General features: G+C 49.8%; 1 protein-coding gene across 25 annotated transcripts in view; it reads right to left on the bottom strand.

Annotated features, from left to right (window-relative positions):
- The window catches only part of IKZF1 (IKAROS family zinc finger 1), a 101,300-nt gene that overhangs the window by 47,898 nt on the left and 39,455 nt on the right, over positions 1–13,947 (bottom strand). Inside the window, exons 1-2 of one of the 25 annotated variants that reach the window (XM_049641261.1) lie at positions 4,189–13,947; positions 681–4,078 (exon numbers count right to left, since the gene is read on the bottom strand). The exon at positions 4,189–13,947 is cut by the window's right edge and continues 17,005 nt beyond it. The exons of 23 other annotated variants lie outside the window; for them this stretch is intronic. The gene's annotated coding sequence lies outside the window, so the exon portion shown is untranslated. Of the gene's footprint in view, positions 1–680 lie in introns of all 25 variants that reach the window. One more of the 25 variants, XM_049641260.1, reaches the window with a different exon arrangement.

Here is a 13,947-nt window from a genome sequence, read left to right as displayed (position 1 = left end):
GAGCCACCCTGCATGGCCCTGGAGGATGGAGCCACCCCGCACGGCCCTGGAGGATGGAGCCACCCCGCACAGCCCTGGAGGACAGAGCCACCCCACACGGCCCTGGAGGACAGAGCCACCCTGCATGGCCCTGGAAGATGGAGCCACCCTGCACACCCTCAGAGGACCAGTGTATGTTCCAGGCACTGCACGCGTTGGGTGCAAAGCCCCGAGTGGGTCACAAGAGGCATCTCCGGGGGAAGACACGGTCTCTGGCTGCAGGAACGTGAGGGTGAGCAGAGAAAGGCCCACGCGAAACCCCAGCCCTGCCCCCAGGGAGCAGAGCGTGAGAGGAAGTCCTCGTTCTCAGGGGGATGGTTGTGTCCACCGTGGGGACAGCGTGGTGGGAGAGGGGACACAGGTCTGGCTTCCAGGAAGGGCAGCAATGCAGGGATGGCGGTGTGTGTGTGACGGGTGGTCCTCCCCACTGCCCAGACCGTGGGGCTGCAGAGGGGGACGATGGGGCAGCCGAGATGAAGTCGGGGGTCCCTTGGGGGAACGGGGTCAAGGTCAGGACGGAGGTGGCCAGGGGCAGGGGGACTCCGGGCAGAGGACACTGTCCCCACACCCCACAGACAGAGGGACACTGGGGGCCGTGGGGTGGCCTGGAGGGAAGAGGCTCCTGAAGCAGAAACACGCACCTGCAGGCTCGCGGCCTCAGGCCCCAGCTGGAATCCGGCCGCGGATGGGAAACTCCAGGCTTCCGAGGAAAACCATCCCAGCGATCGCCGGCCCTCGGGTTTCCAGAAGCCCCAACTTCTGCATTCTGTCCGGCCCTCTGTCCACACCAGCTCCCCTCCTCCCCCCTCTGCCCCCATCCAGATGCCTCCAGGAGGCAGGGCCCGAGAGCGCGATTGTGACACGGAGGCATGTGTCATATTGTAACTGGGTTTCCACATCCTCCTGGCTGAATTGTAAGCGCCTAGAAGAGGAACAAGGGCGAATAATGAAATATAGGGATGCAGGAAAAGAGGAAGCCACCGCGAGACACCAGGCCAACCGAAATGCGGACACTTATGGAGAAGTGACAGAAAGGGAAGCAGGAGTCAGGAATTGCATTCGGTGGCTGGGCCAGGCGCACACACACGTATGCACAGATGAACACTCACAGGCACAGACTCTCACACTCACACGCCCAGGCGCACAGAGACAGACTCTCACACGGACACACACTCACAGACACGTCCACACACACATTATACACAGACTCACGCACACTTATACACACTCACACACACATACACACAGACGTGGACACTCAGATACACACAGACTCACACACATGCACACTCATAAATACAGACTCACACACACACTTAGACACAGACACACACATGCACACTCATAAATACACAGACTCACACACATATATACACAGATACACACACACTTATACACACAGACTCACACATATACACACACATACAGACATGTACACTCACATATCGACTCACACACACACGTACGCAGACACACTCACACACACACACACGCTCCCAGATACATGCTCTCACACACATACACACACACTTACAGACTCTCAAACACACTTACACATGCATATGCACACACTCATACAGAGACTCACACACAGATGCACACACACAGACACACATACTTACACAAAGACACCCACACAAACGCAGACACAGACTTTCACGCACTGACGCACTCACATACATTCACATAAACGCATATTCTCACACACACACATGCGCACATGCATATACACACTCTACACACACACTCACAGACACACAAACATATACACATCCACCCACATATGCACAGATAATGCTCTCACCTGGACACGTATATACTCACTATATATACACACATACATATACACCCCCCCCATACACACACAGTCTTACACGCACACATTCTCACATACACAGACTCACATGCTCACACATACACACTCATACACAGGCACACATATTCTCACACAGACACACGCACAGACCTCTACACATACACACACACACTCACACATACATACCCACGTACTTCTATACAGCTTCACTCAGATACACACACATATGGATATGCACCCTCACAGAGACACATACATACACTCACACTTACATACACACTTTCACACAGACACACATACTCTCGCATACACAGTCACACACACACCGTCTCCTATATGCATACAGTCATGCTCACGCATATGTGCACACACACATACCATCTCGCATACACAGACACAGAGTCACATGCTCATACCCACACTCACACACGCTCACGAGCCTTTCCTCATCAAAGCAGACTTCTGCAAGGCAAGGCTGTCCTCGTCCGGGCCCCTGAACGAGGGACCAGTCCGGGCCGCGGCCCAGCTGTGTGAGGAGGTCCCATCCCCGCATCCCCCGCATGTCTGTCCTCAGTGGTGTGAGGTCCAGAAAATCCCTGGTAATTCTAGGGGCCATGCTGTTATTTTTTCTCTGCCACTTAAAAGGCTGGAGTAAAACAGGGTGAAAAATCCTTTCGGCGTAATCAACACTGTAATCTTGGAGCTCAGACCAAAACGATGGAAAAACGAACAGAAAACGTTAACGACATTTAGGCAGATCCCCCTTTGGGACTAAAAATACCCTTTCAAGAAACGAGAACAGACAGAGAGGAAAAAGCACGAAACTTAGGGAAGAAGGAGAAAGAAGTTGTGAATTAACCGGTTTGTGGTATTTTCTGCGTGTGGAGATAACCAGCGGGACTCTGGGTCAAAGGCATTCCCGCTGGAGGGGCGAGGAGGTCGCCGAGAAAAATCCTTATCTACCGTTTTCACAGGCGTGTAACGCAAGGGCGAGGGCCCCGCCGAGGGGGCCTCACCTCCGAGGCCTCTGGATTCACATGGGAAGCTCCCTCCAGGCACAGGTTTTAAAATGAATGCCCCCCTCTTCCCTGTTCCCTGGTGTCCAAGAGAAACAGTGGCTACTACCCCCAGGAATTATTACTGTTCTTGCAGAAAAACTGCTGCTTATCTCTTTAGACGTTACACGTGAATAGAACCTTCCCGGGATCGTTTCTTTCCATTCGTTCTTTGCAAGCGAGCACAGAACCGTTGTCATGAATTACAAACCAGAGAAGGCTCCGTGCACGGCCCGTGGGCAGAGCTCGGACATGCGGGCAGCTCAGGACGGCCCTGTGCGTCCTCCCTCCCATCCTGCTGTCAGGCCTCCCCGGGCCCTGGCCGCTGCTTATGTTCTTCAACCCTTCGTCACCGCCTGCTGATGGCCTGGACCCTCTAGATGCTTCCCCCTCCCTCACCTCCTAGAAGTGAGCTTCTGTCTGACGGCAGGGAGAGCACCGGGGCTCAGCTGTTTCCCTGAGCAGAGGGCGGCTGGTCAAATTTCCACCTACAGAGCTGACTGCCAGGGCTGTGACCCACCCTCCAGGCTTCCTGGGTGAATGTTCTAGATGACACTCTATGCCTCACACATGGTTCCTACCCCAACGTGACGCTGTGGACCCTGCAGTGTTGACGCCCAGCCATGCCACGTAAAACCAAGCCCCTGACGTTTTCTTCCACACGTAAACCTGAGTCTTACCGAGCACCTGTGATGCTGTCGCTCGTGACACCCACCGAGGATGGGACGTCTGCCCCGTGGCCACGGGCCTGCCACCAGGGGCACTGACGGCTGCCGTGTGAGACCCTCCCCTGTATCAGCAAAATGGAGGTGGCCAGTGCTAGCCAGCACGGGGAGCTACCAGCCTGTGATTCCAAAATGTCCCAGTTCTTTTTTTCCCTTCAGTTTTGGCAGCTTGGTTTCTCATCTCTGAACCCTGTTTCTTTCTTTTCTTTCTTTCTCCCTTCCTTCCTTTCCTTCCCTTATCCCTTTCTTTCTTCCCTTTCTTTCTTTCTTTCTTTCTTTCTTTCTTTCTTCCCTTTCTTCCTCTCTTCCTCCCTTTCTTCTTTTCTTTTCTTTCTTTCTCTTTTCTTTCTTTCTTCCTTCCTTCCTTCCCTTCCTTCCCTATTCCCTTTCTTTTCTCTTTCTTTCTTTCTTCCCTTCCTTCCTCTCTTCCTCTTTCTTTCTTTCTTTCTTTCCTTCTTTCTTCTCCCTTCCCTTTTCCCTTTCTTTCTTTTCTTTTCTTTCTTTCTTTCCTTCCTTCCTTCCTCTCTTCCTCCCTTTCTTTTCTTTCTTTTACTCTTTCTTTCTTTCTTTCTTTCTTTCTTTCTTTCCTTCCCTTTTCCCTTTCTTTTTCTTTTCTTTCTTTCTTTCTTCCCTTCCTTCCTCTCTTCCTCCCTTTCTTTCTTTCTTTCTTTCTTCCCTTCCTTCCTCTCTTCCTCCCTTTCTTCTTTTCTTTCTTTCTTCCTTTCCTTCCCTTTTCCTTTTCTTTTCTTTCTTTTCTTTCTTTCTTTCTTTCTTTCTTTCTTTCTTCCCTTCCTTCCTCTCTTCCTCCCTTTCTTTTTCTTTCTTCCCTTCCTTCCTCTCTTCCTCCCTTTCTTCTTTTCTTTCTTTCTTTCTTCCTTTCCTTCCCTTTTCCTTTTCTTTTCTTTCTTTTCTTTCTTTCTTTCTTTCTTTCTTTCTTTCTTTCTTCCCTTCCTTCCTCTCTTCCTCCCTTTCTTTTTCTTTCTTTCTTTCTTTCTTTCTTTCTTTCTTTCTTTCTTCTTCCTCTTTCTTTCTCCCTTCCTCCTTCTCTTTCTTCCTTTCTTCCTTCCTTCCTTTCTTTCTATCTATCCAAAAAATGATACACAGTAGCAAAGACCTCACCTGGGCACCACACCACCTCGCCGTCCCACCTGCAGCCTGTTGGCCACCTTTCACCTGCTGTGGGCAGGTGTGCCCAGTGCACCCCATGTCGTCTGCTCAGCTGTGCCATATTCTGTCTCTCTGCCCAGGGCATTGGAGGCTCCAGGAAAACCTGTGCTGTGCACCAGCAGTTCCCAACCAGGACGCTCACCCTCCATGGGGCAGCCTTTGGCCAGTGGGGGGTGCCATGCATGCCCCCTCCTGCATTCTGCCCCCCGGAGGGGGGGGGAGGGAGCTCTGGTGGGATGGAAGCCTGGTTCCCCACAGCAGTGGCAGGTGCATATCTGCATGGGTTTTCCCTTGTCCCTGCTCCCCTGTCTCTTGGTCCTGCCCCCCACCAGGCTGGAGAACAATTGAGAAGCATCTCGCACGCACAAATGGCAAACCTGGGGTTTTTGAGCCCCCAGTGACTGACACACCAGTGTCTGCAGATGCTCCAGGGGAATTCTGCCTTCTCTGGACCCTCTGTTGGGGGGGGGGGCAGAAAGAGAGGGAGACACAGAATGCAAAGCAGGCTCCAGGTTCTGAGCTGTCAGCACACATCCTGACCTGGGGCTCTCTCACAAACCGTGAGATCATGACCTGAGCCGAAGTCAGCCACTTGACTGACTGAGCCACCTGGGCACCCGTGGCATTGAGTTTTAATACAATTCCTGCATCCCGCATCTGGGACAGGTTGGGTCCCCAGGCCAAGGGATCCCCTGCCTGGTAACCAAGGTGCCGGGAGACGTATGTAAAGGAAAGTTTTAGGAACTTGCTGGTAGATTCAGAGATTCACTAACAAGAGATGCCCTTCAATAAAAACGACACAGTTGAAGACCGATCGTGGAGCCAAAACTGCATCTACCGGCCCCCGGCCATCAGGCTGCTCCCAGCCCCGGCCTCAGTTTCCCTACATGAAGACACCATACCTGTCCCTCCATTTGGTGACTTCAGAGAGCCCCAGCTGTCATGGCTGGGCTGATGCATAAAAGAAGGGGGCAGGCCTCTTTCCCTCCCGTCTCTGACAAGCCTTAGCACAAACACTGCAGAATCAGAGCCTCGAGTTCAGGGAATGAGCAGGAGACTGGACATCAGGCCCGTTCTGGGGAGGCGTGGTGGTGTGCCAGGGCTCTGGAGGCTAGGCCTGCCCGTTAGGGCAAGAGTTGTGGCAGACGGGATTAAGGGGAAAGAAAAGCAGGTTTCTCTGGCTCTCTATGTGGACAAAGTGGAACTGCAAATCCCACGGGACGGGAGAGGAAGAGCGTGGGCTCCAGGCACATTGTTGGTGGCTCCGTGGTTCCTCTGGCCTCCAGACCTCCCAGCTTCTGTCTTTTATGATGAGATCCTACCGTAAGATCTAAGCAAGGAGAAGAGGTGTGGGAAGGTGTGATCTTGCTTATTGAAGAGCAATATTTATTTTGGGGCAACTGGGTGGCTCAGTCAGCTACGCATCCGACTCTTGGTTTCAGCTCAGGTCACGACCTCATGGTTCATGAGTTCGAACCCTGCATCAGGCTCTGTGCTGGTGGCACGGAGCCTGCTTGGGATGATCTCTCTCTCTCTCTCTCTCTCTGCCTCTCCCCCCACTCTCTCTCTCTCTCTTTCTCTCCCAAATAAATTAACTTGAAAAAAAGAGAGCAATATTTATTTTCAGAACACTGAGTATTAAGAAAGTTCTAAAAATATATGAGGGAAAATGTACAGCATGTGGAATTCACAGAAAGTTTTGCCCTCTGCAATGACAAAATATTCATATTTTGGTCACCAATTACTCCAAGGTTGGTCGCGGTTGAGGGCCAAGTGAAATAAAATGTCTAATAAAGTAACAATAAGACATATTTTTGCACATTAGATCAAGAATTGTCATCAGCCTTTCCCATTTTGGCTTGAGGCTCTGGGTTTAAGTGATAGAAAGAAATACAGTGTAAACTTAAACTGGATCAAACTTAAACTAAAGATCAAAGAAATGGCGAATGTAATCCCTTTGCCTGATTCTGAGCTGCTAAACTTAAAGAATATAGACTCGAGGGGGCGCTCGGGCAGCTCAGTCAGTTGAGCATCTGACTCGTGATCTCAGCTCGGGGCATGATCTCACTGTTCGGAGGTTCGAGCCCCGCGTCAGGCTCTGAGTTGATAGTGTGGAACCTGCCTAGGATTCTCTCTCTCTCTCTCTCTCTTTCTCTCTCTCTCTGCCCCTCCCCTGCTCACAATCTCTCTCTCAAAATAAGTAAACTTTAAAAAATAGAGAGACTTGGGGGAATCATCCCGTTGATATTACACTGACTCAGAAGTCAGACATCCACCTATACCACGTGGTGGTAACGGGTCAAGAATGAGAAAGTAAAACCAGCCTCTGAGGCAACCGACAAAAAGAGAACTCAGAAGCCTTTGAACCAGATTCACGCGTCTACTCACGGGTGAGTCCCTGTGACACTCACGGGCCCTCACCTCATGCACACTTTTGAAAATGATTAAATGGTTCTTTCTTAACCTAACACCCAGCAGATTAGAAGTTGCATATTAGAAAGTTGAGGCCGACGCTGAAAACACTATGCAACCAGATAAGAGAACTCGAGAGCCAGGGTCATTTAGGGAACAGAGATAAGGTCCACAGGGGCGCTGACTTTTTCCAACAGTGAAGCACAGGGCTCAGCCCACACGGCCAGACAAATGCAAGTCTTATTTCTGGCCGCAAGAGGACTACCTCTTGGCCATCTGGACCGAATATCTGGAAGTCAACAGGCCGCTGCACTGGCGACGTGAGAAATGTCTGAGGAAGGAAGGAATAAATAAAGAGTAAATGAATGAACGGAGAGCACAGTCCTTCCTGCACACGGGGTTTACAATTCGCCAAATGTGTGCACACAGATCACCTCTCCGGAACGCCCGAGTTAGTATTTACGATAGCAGACCTGAGCTGAGAAGAGAACATTGAAATGTTTTCAAGATATTCTTGAAAGAATCTCAGGGGGTCAAGTGGGTTCTAGAAAGATCCCTCATCCCAACGGGTTAAATATACCGAAAATAAAATGGGTAGGTTTGAGTAGTTTAGAAAATGTGGTCACGAAGGAATGTTCCCTCCCCGCCACATGCTAGATGAATAAGTTGGTGGAGGTGCCCTTGAACGTGAACCATGAGCGTGCGTGTCAGACTGAGTTCAGATCACTGACCAGCTTGCTGAAGGATTTCACTTACAACAGGGACAGTGAATTTTGCCTCACATATCCATTTCTGGGCAGAGAAACTGTGGATTTTCATTGCAACTGTGTACCAAGTGCATAAATCTTAGGTAGGGGTTAAAAGGGTTTGGTGTCGACTGCTTCCAGGGTTTTGCTGCCGGGCAAGTAGATATGGAGGAAATACAGAACATTCTGAGATTAAAAACAGGAAACGGGTGAATTCATTGCCCCTTCTGGGAAATGATGAAATGAAATGTGTTTCAACCTTAAGGTGTAATCATGCAAAACTGCGTTTATCAAGGTTATTAAGACATATGATTTCTCATCAAGATAAATGACTTTTTAAAATTAAAAAAACCAAGGGGCGCCTGGGTGGCTCAGCCAGTTAAGCGTCTGGACTCTTGGTTTTGGCTCAGGTCATGATCTCTCGGTTTCGTGAGTTCGAGCCCTGTGTTGGGCTCTGCAATGACAGTGCAGAGCCTGCTCGGGCTTCTCTCTCTGCCCCTCCCAAAATAAATCAACTGAAACAAATAAAATTTAAAAGCCCAACTAATATACAGGTTCAATCCACCCCACTCCCATAACATAAAACTACAAAGAGCTAGATGCTTGAGGATTTTCTAGTACTAGACAATTAGACACGAAAGCAAGAAAGTCTCTAATGAACAATTGTGGTGTGGTGAGTACCTCAGTGATCTCACATTGGAACTTATAAAGTTGAGAACTGGCTGTCTTTGTTCAGAGCTGTGCCACGTGAGCTGGATTAAACAATGAGAGGCACTGTGCGACAACCCCAAACCCTTATGCTAGAAAGCACAACTGGTTATTTTTAAAAGCAAGTCTTCAACAACAAGCCAGGGAAGCCCACCGTGTCCTCTGCCTGCTGACGCCCACTGGCACAGGCAGGGCCCACGGCGGCAGCACCGAAAACCCAGCGCGCGGGGATCGTGGCCCCAATCGCTCCGCGTGCCCACGGATGCCTTTTCGCAGACTAACACACACAGCGGTTGTACAAATCACACCAAAGATCTCCGTTTATGAGTAACCCATGCAAATGAGCGGCAACGAAAGAACAGAAAATGATGGGAAATCTGACAGCACACACGTTTTCACACTTCGATGACACATGTCTAACGGTTAAGAACGGAGGCAGTTATCTGCGTGTGATGTAAGGCCATCGTCAGAGTCTACTGGGGTAACATGCTATCGTGACCCAATAGACCTTGCCTCTGGCCTGCCTCCAAGCCCTGCCCGGGGGTTCTCTATCCAGCTGCCAAATCAGCCGTGAGCAAACCCTCGAAACCAGGAAGAAGGGCCAGGGCACGTATTGCTGGTGGGTTCACCCAGTTCCCAAATATGGCATCCGTGCCGTGCAGATTAACGGGATATGATAGTGGTAAGGAGGTATGGGTGTTCTGTCTTCTTGGGAAGCACAGACCCACCTTGGTGGCTGCGCCCTGCAACAGAAGGCCTGAACCATTCCCCATGCATCCCAGGATCTCCCACCATGCTCCTCTGAGTAGGGGGCATCAGCATGTGGTCACATGGTCACTGACGGTGACTCGAATCCTGCCCCTGCCCCGGGACCACCCTCTTACTGCCACTGCTTCTCACACCTCTGCTCAGACACCTCAACAGGCCTGGGGGTCATTTCATTCGTTTCTCACATGGGTTCTTGAACCTAATTTTGGTATTGTCAAACTTGTTGCTTTCTGAACCAATGTGGAAAATAAATAGGATACATTGTCTTGTTTCTAAAGCCTTGACTCAACCTTTGCCTGGAGGGTGTCCCTATCTGCCCACCTGATTTCCTACAGATTCTGTAACATAACTTAAAATATACGCATTAATTCCCTAAATGTGACTGGGTTTCAGGTAGGGAAAAACACAAAAGGGAAGAGAAGAAATGGTTGAAATTGGCATTCATCTGGGGGGATGCTTCCCATGACTCCTCCCATTCCCCACACCCATGGCCATGACTGCCTATGGAACACATCCACTGAAGGCCTTCTCCAAGGTCAGCCCTGCTCCCAGAATCTCCCCCGAGCCCACTCAGAAACCCGGTTGCCATGGCACTTCCTTGGCCCTCAGTTGTGTCCCCCCAACCTGTCCCTTTCTCCCATCCATCTCTAAAATTCTACCTGTGCTTGAAGGGATAGAATACACGTCATGTCTTCTAAAATCCTACATAGGTTCCATCAGGGGCGCCTGGGGGGCTCAGTCAGTCGACCGTCCGACTTCAGCTCAGGTCACGATGTCGCAGTTCATGAGTTCGAGCCCCGCGTTGGGCTCTGTGCTGACCACTCTGAGCCTAGAACCTGCTTCGGATTCTGTGTCTCCCCCTCTCTCTGTTCCTCCCCCACTTGTGCTCTATTTCTGTCTCTCTCTCAAAAACAAATAAACATTAAATACAATTGAAAAAAAAAACACTGATTTTGCTCCTTCTCTGTTTCTGGGTTTTGGTACCTCCAACCACTGCAGCATTTTGTGTGTCCTGCTCCCTGAGGAAGTCCCCCCAGTGTGCCTCCCTCACCCTCTTTGTTCCTTACAATGTGCGCAACAAATGTTCCAAGGATGGTCCAGCCTGGCCGGCAGATATCACAATCGAACTTTTCTACCAGTTTCCTAACGCCATTTAGAATTCCAGGATGTTTCATTATATCAGTCAACTAATATCACGCTTTGGATGGTAACAAAGATCATAAACACACAGGCTTCACATAAAAAATGGTAGCAACACAGCGCCAAAAGAACGCAAGACTTAGAATCAGAGAACCTGAGTTTACACGGGTTGTGGGATTTGTAGATCAGTGAATTGACCTCACTAATTTTATAACCAACCATGAGCTCAAGATGGAGGCCCAATGACCCCAAGTGCCCACTGCCATTTTAGGCAGTCTGGGCACGGGGACCTTCTTCACCTACAAAGCAGAGAAAGCACTGTGAGGACTAAGTTGGATAAGCCACGTCACCACCACCACCGTGCTCTACCTCCCTCCAATCCATTTTGAGTTAAAAGCAAAGGCTGTCAGCATCTTCAGCACATGAGTCTGGTGTGTTGTGTTCAACCACTGGGCACCATCGCTGCGTAAGGTAGCAATCCGCTTACTGGAATTCTTTTGTGCCGACTGTCTCCAGTTCTGTTTGCATTTATTTACTTTTTCTCATGTTTGTGTTCAGAACAGCGGCCAGCTTGCCACCACATGCGGCACAGCCATTGGTTCAATTTGCCCATCCCAAAAACAAAATGGTGGCCAGGCTCGGTTCTCCAGTGGGCGGAGCCTCGGAGTCGGTATGCTGTGACATCCATGGTTTCGAACCCACCACGTTCTTGCTCTGATCTGGGTAGTGATGTGGAAGCAGCACCTCACAGAGGTGTTTTACCTCAAAGAGTGTGCCAAAAATAACTGTTCCTCAACGCACACATCCCACACTCATTTGTGTGTGCGTGTGAGAATTTTGCTAACAGCCAAGTTAGAGGGCATCTCATGAAATCACTTCTCAGCAATTCTTTCTCTTTTGTGGCTGGGACTCATATGCTCTTTTCCACGGATTCTGAAGAGTCGGCCGTGTTGTTTCCAGGAACACCAAGTGAAGACTTCAAAGAATTCATTTTCCTGACCAACCAAACACAATCCACTTCTCTGCCTATTTACTACTACGAAAGGTGCGGCCCGCGGATGGGCAATAGGCAGATTTGTCTGAAACGGGAATTCTCGGGGAAGTGTCCCTGGCGTATCACAGGGAAATCTATCACAGGGATTTTCTTTGCTCTTCCTAAATAAAGAACATACTTCGCATTTTGATCATGGTAAAACGTCCCTCCTTTTGATCTCCCGTCTGTCTGTGGAGCTTGGAACGTGAGCCTTCCTGACCCAAAATGCTGGCAGTGTGGGAAGGAAAATGCATTCACCACAGCAGCGTGACGTTGTCGGGCACAGACCCCGAGGACTTGTCTGAACCCTCACGGGGAGAGCCATCCATGTCGCTGTCATTGTAAAGCACACTTTCTATCTGATTTCCCTTTTGCTTCAACTTCCTGAGAAATCTTTCTGTATCTACGGCAGGCCACTTGCACCTGAAAGATCCAGGAAACGGTGACACCACACTGGACATTTACACTGAGCTTGGAAATCCTGGATGGAAGGGACAGACCCATCTGTCTGCAGGTAACATGATAACATTTCCATTTACAAAAGTAAAAATTAAACTCCATGAAAAGCCTGACGGACACAGGCATGTGCAAGACTGGCTTTGCCTGGAATGAACCGATTCAAGACCATCCCGGTGGAAACAGTGGCATATTTTTTTGCTTTGATGCCTGGTGTGAATTTTGCTCCTTTTAAAGAACTTGCAAAAACGTAGCTGGCAATGGTTTAGCTCCCCTATGTCAATCTCATCCTTTATTTTTTAAAGTTTTATTTATTTTTGAGCATGGGGGAGGGGCAGAGAGACAGGAGGACAGAGGATCCGAAGCAGGCTGCATGCTGATAGCAGAGAGCCCAATGCGGGGCTCGAACTCACAACTGGGAGATCATGACCTGAGCCGAAGCTGGACGCTTAACCGACTGAGCCACCCAGGCGCCCCCCGATTTCATTCTAATTAAAAAAAACACACAGATTATCTAAATGATGAAAAGGAAAAAATAAAGGGGCAGTGGGTACGTTTTCAGGTGGGCTTCTCCCGAAGTTGCCGTTAAGAGGAGCATCTTAAGGGAAGAAGACGTCTTATTCATGGCTGTACCTATGTCTGGCATTCCAAGAACTTAGCAGGCTGATGGGAAGCACACCCCACTGAACAAGACAGTGATAAATGCCTGATCCTACTCTGAGATCCAAATATCCCGGGCAATGCCTCAGCAGTTATGTCCGAGAAACTCATGCACGTCTTCTGAGTTGACAGTTGACAGGGGTTGTGGCTGCACGAAAACTAACACAGCTGCCTGCATGTAAACCCGTTGCATTTGGAGGAGCCGGGCCCTGTGCAAGGAAGGTTCTGTTCCCGCTAAGCTCTCTGCCCTCCAGAACTAGAATATTCAAGTTCACAAACCTGGAAAACATGTTTAATAGCCACGTTTTTACAGACCACGAGTCCCTCAGGACTACACAGCTTTCTTGCTACCTTCCATCACATCCCGAGGGCGAACGTAGCTTTGGACAAAGGTGAGCTCACCAGAGGCAGTGACCAGGGCCGGCAGGGCCCTCCGGGTGCCGAGTTTGGGGAAGGACCTGGGCACATAGCCAATGTCTGGGGAAGGGTGGGGGGACCCTCAAAGGAAGTGAAGCAAATGGAATATCGTGCTGATTTCATCCCACTTGGAGGGACCCAGGAAACGTTAGCCAGGAGGAGGGGGTGTTCAGAGGGCTTAGTGTGGCTGCCTTCAGTGACCAGAAGGGCCCCCACAACTCACTGCCAGTGTGGCTCTAGATACAAGCAGATTTGATTTCACGACTTTGCTAATCATCAGCGTCAACCTAAGGCTGTCCTGGGAGACATGCAAATGGGCTGGCCCTTTCCCCATCAACGATGCTGAAGGACTTAACGTGCTGGGCTCCTGTTAGCTTAGTGGCCTTCCTTCTGGAATGCTTTATGGGAGGGGGCCCCACTGCGCAGCAGAAGCCTGACAGTGATCAAACGCATGGTGTGCGGCTGGCTCAGTGGGTGGGGGTTGGGGGCGGAGGGAGGCGCCAGAAGCTTTCCTAAATTTTCCTTGTTTCCTTCCCGTGCAGAGGCTCTGAATCACCTTTCCACTCGGGGTACAGTGACCTAGCAGTCAGTGCACCTGACAAGAGCAGCCAGGAACTTTAATGCATCAACCTGAATATTTTAGCAGATGTTCAAAACCGGGCAGAAGTGTCTATGAGACAAGAAGATCGTTTATTCTAGATTTTATTTCTATAATTTTTAAAATTCCATTTATTTGTTTATTTATTTATTTATTTATTTATTTATTTATTTAGAGAGACAGAGAGGGAGTGGAGGAGGGGCAGAG

Source organism: Panthera uncia, chromosome A2, assembly GCF_023721935.1.
Source record: "Panthera uncia isolate 11264 chromosome A2, Puncia_PCG_1.0, whole genome shotgun sequence".
Lineage (NCBI taxonomy): Eukaryota > Metazoa > Chordata > Mammalia > Carnivora > Felidae > Panthera > Panthera uncia.
Note: the sequence above shows the minus strand (reverse complement) of the source record. Positions and strands in the feature narration are given on the sequence as shown.